Source organism: Abramis brama (assembly GCF_963993115.1).
Source record: "Abramis brama genome assembly, chromosome: 14".
NCBI lineage: Eukaryota > Metazoa > Chordata > Actinopteri > Cypriniformes > Leuciscidae > Abramis > Abramis brama.
The window spans coordinates 2502529-2510579 of record NC_139976.1 but is presented as its reverse complement, the minus strand read 5'-3'; the positions used below and the strand labels follow the sequence as shown (position 1 = coordinate 2510579).

Here is an 8051-nt window from a genome sequence, read left to right as displayed (position 1 = left end):
TTACAGGAACATATTACTTTTTGCTGTAACGCAGTAGTGTAAGGCATTACTAATCAATTTTCAGTAATATTTTACTCGGTACATGTTCGGTAACGCTTCCCAGCAAACATTTGGACGTTTAATGACCGTTGAAAAGACGTCCGACCGAGACGTCCCGTCATGGTTGAAAAATAGTTCCAAAATGGAAGTTGAACCGACGTCTTTGACGTCGTCTGGCCGTGAATTCCACGTCTTTTCTGGCCGTGATTTCCACGTCTTTTCTGCGCGTCCCTGGACGTCTAAATGGGTTTATTGTTTTTTTAGTTCTTCTGGATGTTTATAAGATGTGTTGCTGCCAAATGTATGTGTATATATAATCCTGCATATAAAATAATCACACCCATATTGTGTAACATCGTGAAAGGCAATAATTTAGGCTATTTTTACACATCTGAACTTGACAAAGGTTCAAAAGGTCCAAAATCGGTCCGGTCAGACCTGGACGTCTATAAAACCGTTTAATCACGTGTACATCAACACATTATTTGTGGACAAAAGCAAAAAAATAGTGCTATAATTTAGCTCAACATTTTATTGTGAATATTACATTTGAAATGTCTTCCAGTTGTTAAACAGCTACTATTCAAAAAAGATAATAGAAATAGTACAATGTGGTAAATTCTGTGGTAATGACAACAGTTTCACATTAAGGTTAAGCAGACATTAATCAAACCAGAATATAACAAAAGTACAGGAACAGTCAACACATTCTATTTTTAGAGTCTTTCTATAAAATGCCATCATTGATGAATAGAGCTGTCAGAGCTGTGGCAGTACTAAGTTTCAGTTACTAACAGTCTTGCATTACTGTTAAACAGCCATAAATAAAAGTTTTTAGAGTCCATGAAGTTTATTTATGGCTTTATGGTTTTTGTTTTGTTAATGGCACATTTTTTAAATCCACCACCCCCAGCTGTTCCTGCCCACATAGCAAATTTTTTCCGGCCCAGCTCCGGGCCACACAATCACTTTTCCCTCGGCCCAAATACCGCAAAGAATGACGGCCCTGAAGTGGCCCAGAACTGGATTAAAGACAAGGGTCACACATGGGCCATAACTGGCCCGAATCTCAGCCAGTTAGTCACCTTTAACTGGCCCTGAACTGGGCCAAAACAGGTTTTATTATTGGTACCAATTCTCAGCCATAAGTTAACCATATCGACACCACCCTTTAACCAGAAACCCCAAAACTGAGCCATAACCCAGCCTAATCTTACCCAAACCATGTGAACAAATAAGGCACAAGAAAATTCAAATCTCAAAAACAGTTTATTTAACAATAGGCACAAGCCAATAATAATAAATTATTATTATTTTCTATTTTTTTTAGTACATTCAAATCTTAACATCTTATTACCACCTCAAAGTGCATTTAATTTCAAAATGTTCTGGTCTGTCTTAAACAGTTTACTTATTGTAGTAATGCACAAGCCAACCCCCCCCCCCCCCCCCCCCAAAAAAAAAACAGCTAGAAATTGTGAACACTATTTTAGTTGCCTGAACAGCCAACTATGTACAACATTTTTCAATTCTAACTAAATGAATCTATCAATGAATCTAGCACTGAAATTTAAACATATTATAATGTAATTTTACTCTCAACAAACATAGAGCAAATAAAAAAAAAAATACTTAAACCAAATTTGCACACAAGAATGTTTGTATGTGTGAGGGAGAAAGTGATGCTATTTAGGACTGTCCTCAGGAAGTAAAGTACAGCTCTGCAGCCCCTCTTTTCTCCTCAAGCGCTCTCCTTCCTCCATCTCTACCAGGAGCAAGCTGAAGCCATCTTTGTATTGTTGCTTCTATCTCCTGATCAGTGGCATGTGTCAGACGATTTTTTCCTCACAGCAGCTAAAAGACAAAATACTAAATTAATAAATACATATACAAATATTCATCCAGCTTCAAAAAAGAGATGTTCTTCAATTTTTTAAAGATTGCCATTACAAAACCTGCCAAAAATAACCTTCGTACCCGCCACGGTCGATTTTTAATCGAGGTTAAGGTTAAATAATAATACAAAAAAAAAAGAGAGCTGTAAACACATCGCAGGCTTGATCTGTTGCGGCATGAGTGCAAAAAAGAACCCATGCGGTTGCATATCTGTTGTATGTATTACATCTAATGTTAGGTCGTACACAATATAGACTGTAAAAAAAAATAGGGTCGTGCAGAAAATAGCTTCACTTACCTGAACAGCGGTTCGGTTGTCAGACAGACGTCTTCTTCACCCTTCAGCGGGAGAAATTTCAAACGACGCATCACGTGAACCTCATCCACCAACCAGAAAGCTGCTGTTACCGTGGAGATCGCACCAAAATAAACAATAGTTCACTGCACAGTTAACTGAATAACTATTTTTAAATAAACTGTTATTTAGAATATAGTAAGTTTTAACTTGATTTTGTGGTGCTTAACCTAAAGAGTATGGAAAACTTAGACTATTTTGTATGTGAATTAAAAAAAAATATATTAGAAATTCATAAACACATTAAAATAAATAATTGAAAAAAATGTAACTCAATTGTCATGTTAGGAAAATGTATATTTTGTTCAGGTCAAATGGATTTTGGAATTTTTAAATGATTATTGAATTTTGTGAACACTGCTGAAAACTAAATGCTATATTTATTAATTATTTGTCATTTTTTCTGGACATAGCTTTTTTCACTGACTCATAAGTCAATTCATATTATTATTGTTATTAATTATTAAAATCATTACATCTCTTTCGTAGTTTTGATAACTGCACCATCCATGGACAACACTTTAAACTGTTTTATTTCTCCCGTGAAAAATTGTGGTGGTGGGGGGGACAATCTTTGAATATATAGTAGCGGCCTAAATACTTATAATTGTCCAGTAGCTACACAAAGTATGGCCCATAATCGCTACACTGATCTGGGCCACACACCTCCCATGCACAATCGGCCCAAATGTTGTCTGCCGACATGCAGTGCCATCATTGCCACACTTGGCCCACAGTTGGCTGACATGATCTGGGCCACACACCTCCCATCCACAATTGGCCCAAATGTTGTCTGCCGTCATGCATGCAGTGCCATCATTGCCACACATGGCCCACAGTTGGCTGACATGATGCATGCCAGTGCCGGCAACACGCCAGCAGTGCCATGATGAGGCCACATTTGGGCCAAGTCTGTTTGCTATGTGGGTGGAGCGTTCTTCAGGTGTTCCTCCACTGCTGCATCAATGTCTGAGTCTGTAGCATTTGGGCTCCACCTCATCACAGCATCTAAGGAAAGAGAATATGGTTTAAAAAAAAAGAAAAAGGCTAATTTCTAGGTAAATGACGTACTTTTTTTTTTTTTTGAAAAGTGTCGGAAAATAACCATTTTATTTTACTGCATAATAATCTTATGCCAATAAAAGATGTTCTGCATTAAATGTGTTCGAATAGTGAAAAAAGAAAAGAAAAAAAAAAACAGCATTTGCCCTCTTCAATACTGAGCCCTTCACTAGCTGTGTAACTGTAAAAGTGAAACGGACATTTCTGATAAAGACAGGTGGTCTTTTAAAGAATGTCCCCTGAATAGATAAAAGTTAACAATAAAAATTACATTAATATTAGACAAGGAACAAGAGATTTTTTTTTGAATGTCATAAGGCCAAAATTACATTGAATTACATCGTACAACGCGTTTGTGTAGCGTTGAATGACTTTTCTATTTGGCCACCACTCCTCATTTTTAAAATCGCCATTAAGGCATTTGACATGATTCTGTGAAAGAAATTACACAGGATTACTTCACCTCAAAAAAAAAAGAAAAAAAAAAAAAAGAAAATCAAGGTCAATTCAGGAGAGACTGAATTGACGATGAGCGAAAACAATGGTATCAATAATCATTCAATACTTGGTTAAATACTTGTACTTCTAACAAAGGTTGACAACAAACTCCAAATAAGCCAGTGTTTTAAACACACCATATATAGTTAATTAAATTTTATTTCTGTGTCATGCCAAACATTTGGCCCATCCCACATGGGATTACAAGACACCACAAACTTATTTAGCAAACATCTTCCGGTCGCATATACAAATCATTCGGAGAAATACATGAATACAAATATATACATACACACAAACAAATCTTCGTCTACAGATCATCTCGATAAAGAGCTTTTTTCCTCTTCTCCCAGGCTTTCTCAAGATAATTGGCAAATTTATATGTTTCACATGTGAACAGCCAGCTCAGTCTTTGAGCATCATCCATATTTACCAAATCAATCTCTAATTTTATCTTACAAAAAAAAAAAATACCGTTCACAATAATTAGAAATATATAATATTTCTTACTTTCACTTTCAGTTGACATGGGGTAAGCGCTCCTTGAGAGTCTGGTGCCAGCTATTTCAAAATGTAAAGATTTGTAAAATGTAAATTCAATTTTGGATAGGACAACCACATGGCTGGAAAAGACCATTAACACACACACCGTCACTTCTGTGCTCTCTCCCGAATGCAGCGGTCAAGAGGCAAGACAACATTTGGAAATTCTGTAAACAGAATGAAAATGAAAACAAAACACACAAACTTAAATAAGAGGGTAGTTAAATGAAAACCGTAAACAATATTGTTTTATTTTAACTACTTTGTGGATGTAGCAAAGATTTAGACTTCTTGTAATCCAATTGGACAGTCAACTATTGTAGCCATATAATAATCATTCACAATGACTAAATCCAAGGTAGCCAACCCTGGTCCTCGAGAGCCACTCTCCTGCTTGTTTCCAAACTATCCCTGCCCTACTTCCTGCTGACTAATAATGGATCAGGTGTGCTGTCAGTCAGAAGCTGGAAGGGCAGGAATAGTTGGAAAACAAGCAGGGCAGTGGCTCTCGAGGACCAGGGTTGGCTACACCTGGTCTACATATTTTAAATTGTGAAGTGATAAGACTGATGTTCAAATGTACACGTCACAGTGTAATACTGCATTAGTTACTATGAAATTAGCTGGCTGTACTTTAGCTTTTTCCTTGAGCAATGACAGACATTATAGGCTCTATATTTGTAACTGTATGAACAATTAATTAGAAAAATGTATGTTTGTATTTAAGGTATATTGTGTATAAAATAAGATGCAAATCGCAAAGTTCTTACATAAAATGGGGTGTCCTCTGGGACTGGGATGATAATGCAGAATTTGGAACTGGAGACAATAGACATTAAAAACAAATGGGTGAAAAATATTTAAGGTAAGAAAGGACCCCTTAAACTATATGGTTAAAAAAAACACACCTTTATGAAGGACATTAAACAAGAAACAAATGCAGTGTCTCTTTGGTTCTGCCAGATGGTCTGGAGAAAGATTCCCGAATTCTACGTCTGACAGATGGCTGTTCGTTATGTGACCCTGAAAGAAAAGTTGCAACTTAACGAAATTTCGTTAAGTACAACAAACAAAATCACGTTTTAAAAATTTCACTGAAGTGATTACAAAATAGAGTGCTGAAGTTATGACGTCACTTTGTAGGCCAAAACGCGGAAGTGAGTTAGCATTTTAGCACTACCGGTTCCCTCGCCCTAAAGTCTATGGGTTTTTTGAATGGGTTTTTGCTAAATCGCCTGAAATAAGGTCTGTGGTTAACAAAAACGTATTTTCACGTTTTGATCTATGACATAAAACACACCAGTTATAACCTGCTTGTGATTTTTTTTAACTTTATTGTGTCTTAAAAACGGTGGTTGCTAACAAGTTGCTAAAAGGGACTACATCCTTTGGCGGGGACTTTAGACGTCATCATGACAAACATGAAATCTCTCACGAGCCCGCGTTTCAGCTTCACGGTCTTAGAAGTTTACCTTTCAGTTAATATACATAACGTTATTTTTGTTTTGTCCCGAGATGCAACCACAAGTCATAGAATGAAATCTCGTTTGACCATTTTCCGTCCGATGTTACCCAGCGGAGACTCTGGGTTCGTGCCAGATGGAGTAAAAAAGGCTAGCAGTAGCAAGAATAAGCGTTTTTCATAACCAAATCAACAGCTAAAATACCTTTTGTCTTTCTCTTAAAATATCTAAAAGCTTGTTTACTTTGCCACTGTTTAATAGATTAGATCCGCTGCAGTTTTATTAAAGGCTAACGTTACGTTGAGAAATGTTTAATTAAAATATTCAAAATAATACCTGGTTTATTGACTTTTATTGTAACTTGTTTGGATATAATTATAGAAAGGGTGGGTCCTGCACCCTGATATTTGTGAACTTGGCTTTTACCCACTTATAATAATATGATTGTATTTGTAAACAGCATTACCGGTAGTTAAGGCATTAGGTAACAATGATATTAATCTTTGTTATTTTAGTAGTAAATGTTAACTATATTTAATGTGCTATATAAACGTGGACAATTCCCAGAGAACACGCTGATATGTATAGCCTTAATGCACTGTAAGTTGCCTGTCTGACACACAAATTAAATGTTAAACTATTGTATACTACTTGTATACTATTGTAACTACACTCCAGTCAGCTCACAGTAATGTGAATGTGATATAAAATGTACTACACTGGCTCTCACATTGGGGCTTGTGGATTACCAGGTAAAAATATATAACGTTAGAAAATGTTAACAAAATTAGTATATGTGGTTTATTTAGGGAACATATATGGTTTAATTATAATATATTATAATAAGCATTTGCTATTGGACAATTCTCTTTAAATTCAACATATATAATTATATACAACTATTATATTGAATGTTTGGAATTTAACTGCGTTATGCTTGTTCAGAGATTATTTGTATAGTTATCTTAAATACATAGAACACTATTATAACTCCTCTATCTCTCCCTAGTTTTACTTATCAAGACTCGATTAACCTTGTCCCTCATGCTGGCCCTTACAATACCGGCAAGTAAACCAGAATCTAAGCTGCACTGTTCATGTCCAGATTTATAGTGGTTCTCTCCTCGATCTATGGTTTTTCTATCGTCTAAGAAAAAGGACTGGATACGTAATTGATACGGCCATAACGTTAGTGCTTCTGAGAAAGCGCGTTTTTTCCTGGCGAATTAGCAAATGGTATGCAAACATACAATCAAACATAATACAGTGAAAGATAATCTTTAAAGTTTATTTGGGGCACAATGATCAGGCATAATAATCTTAATCACAAAGAAAATAATATTAAGGTTTATATAAACTAACAAACTAATAAACAAATAAATAAAACATTAACAAAATGATTAACCTGAAAAATTATGATGACGTTGATCCGCGACCATGATGTGCTGGTGTGCTGTAGTCCGTTTATAGCCTACTGTTAGCATTTTATATCTGACGGCTTTATTTAGGCTTCAAAATGTATACATTTTGGATTAGCTTGTAAAGATTATCTTGATAGACAAAACGTGTTAGGGTCACAACTCTTTGTTGAACACAGATCTTATTTTTTGCGATTTTCCAAAAGTCTATGGGGAAAATGCATTGCTTTTCGATCGAGGGAACCCATGCGCCGCTAACTTCCGGGTTGTCCTACAAAATGACGTCATAACTTCGGCACTCTATTGGTAATCTTAGAGTATGGTTATAGAGCAACTTTGTAACAGAGCATTTAACCTGAGCCATTAACTGCCTTAGAGAGCACATAAACTGCCCTCCAAGTGACAATAATATACTCACAATACATTCCAAATATGATCAAAAACAGAAGATTCGTTCTTTGCATACAGACAGGATTTATATTCATTATGCAAAAAGGCACGGCCATAAAGCATTACTATAATTAAAGCTGAGGCCATAGGTGAGGAATCAGGTAGTCTTCCTTCCTGATACTTGCCTATTTTCATTGTGCATTACCTCACCTGCACAAATAGTTAATTTTATGGTAGTATAAGATATGAACATAGTAAATCACAGAAACGTTTGGGATATTATGTTAACATTTATGCAAAACACCCCCTGACTCATGAAATATCCGAAATGGTCCGACCTAATAAACGGTCCGTGGAGCACAAACGAGTTGCGCAGTTTCGTTCCGC

At 36.0% G+C, this 8051-nt stretch overlaps 1 long non-coding RNA gene across 1 annotated transcript; it reads right to left on the bottom strand.

Moving 5' to 3' along the window:
* Positions 1-2646: 2646 nt before the first annotated feature.
* On the bottom strand, positions 2647-6566 carry LOC311096048. The gene is made up of 5 exons (XR_014608944.1): positions 5302-6566; positions 5164-5212; positions 4500-4560; positions 4361-4411; positions 2647-3298 (listed from the first exon to the last, which is right to left on the bottom strand). It is a non-coding gene; the product is annotated as an uncharacterized lncRNA (long non-coding RNA).
* Between the last annotated feature and the right edge of the window lie 1485 nt (positions 6567-8051).